This window comes from Arachis stenosperma, chromosome 6 (genome assembly GCF_014773155.1).
Source record: "Arachis stenosperma cultivar V10309 chromosome 6, arast.V10309.gnm1.PFL2, whole genome shotgun sequence".
Taxonomy (NCBI): domain Eukaryota; kingdom Viridiplantae; phylum Streptophyta; class Magnoliopsida; order Fabales; family Fabaceae; genus Arachis; species Arachis stenosperma.
This window is the reverse complement of record NC_080382.1, coordinates 25,593,181-25,594,519: the sequence shown is the minus strand read 5'-3', so window position 1 is coordinate 25,594,519 and position 1,339 is coordinate 25,593,181. Positions and strand designations below refer to the sequence as shown.

Genomic DNA, 1,339 nt, shown 5'->3' with positions numbered 1-1,339 from the left:
TGATTTTCAAATCTTTTTCAACTAACTAATTGACTTTTTATTTGTTTTAAAATTCTTATCTTTTTCAAAACTACCTAACAATTTTTCTCTCTCTAATTTTCAAAAATTCCTCACCCTTTTTCAAAATTCTTTTTGATTAACTAATTGTTTCAAATTTTGATTTTAATTTTATTTCTTCTTTTAATTTTTGAAAATCACTAACCATTTTTCAAAAACAATTTTCGAAATTATCTTCCTCTCATCTCTTTCTATTTATTTTATTTATCTACTAACACTTCTCTTCTACTCATAAATTCGAACCTTCTCTTCTCTCAGTGTTCAAATTTTTCTCTTCTCCTTCTTTTATTCTCTTATTCTTTTACTCACATAAAGGAATCTCTATACTGTGACATAGAGGATTCCTCTTCCTTTTCTATTCTCTTCTTTTTCATATGAGCAGGAGCAAGAAAAAGGACATTCTTGTTGAAGCAGATCCTGAACCTGAAAGGACTCTGAAGAAGAAGCTAAGAGAAGCTAAAGCACAACAATCTAGAGAAAACCTTACAGAGAATCTCGAAAAAGAAAGAGACATGGCCGAACCCAATAACAATGGTGGAGGCGCAAGGAGGATGCTTGGTGATTATACTACACCTACTTCCAAATTTGATGGAAGAAGCATCTCAATCCCTACCATTGGAGCAAACAATTTTGAGCTGAAGCCTCAACTAGTTGCTCTAATGCAACAGAACTGCAAGTTTCATGGACTTCCATCAGAAGATCCCTATCAGTTTTAATTGAGTTCTTGCATATCTGTGAGACTGTTAAGACTAATGGAGTAGATCCTGAAGTCTACAGGCTCATACTTTTCACTTCTGATGTAAGAGACAGAGCTAGAACATGGTTGGACTCACAACCTAAAGATAGCATGGACTCTTGGGATAAGCTGGTCACGGTCTTCTTGGCTAAGTTCTTTCCTCCTCAAAAGCTGAGCAAGCTTAGAGTGGATATTCAGACCTTCAAACAAAAAGATGGTGAATCCCTCTATGAAGCTTGGGAAAGATACAAGCAGATGACCAAAAGGTGTCCTTCTGACATGCTTTCAGAGTGGACCATTTTGGATATATTCTATTATGGTCTATCTGAGTTCTCTAAGATGTCATTGGACCATTCTGCAGGTGGATCCATTCACCTAAAGAAAATGCCTGCAGAAGCTCAAGAACTCATTGAGATGGTTGTAAATAACCAATTCATGTACACCTCTGAGAGGAATCCTGTGAGTAATGGGACGCCTCAGAAGAGGGGAGTTCTTGAAATTGATGCTCTGAATGCTATATTGGCTCAGAACAAAATTTTGACTCAA

General features: G+C 36.1%; 1 non-coding gene across 1 annotated transcript; it reads right to left on the bottom strand.

Moving 5' to 3' along the window:
• Positions 1–970: 970 nt before the first annotated feature.
• Positions 971–1,078, bottom strand: LOC130937166 (small nucleolar RNA R71). The gene has a single exon (XR_009068396.1). It is a non-coding gene; the product is annotated as a small nucleolar RNA R71 (small nucleolar RNA).
• Positions 1,079–1,339: the final 261 nt, after the last annotated feature.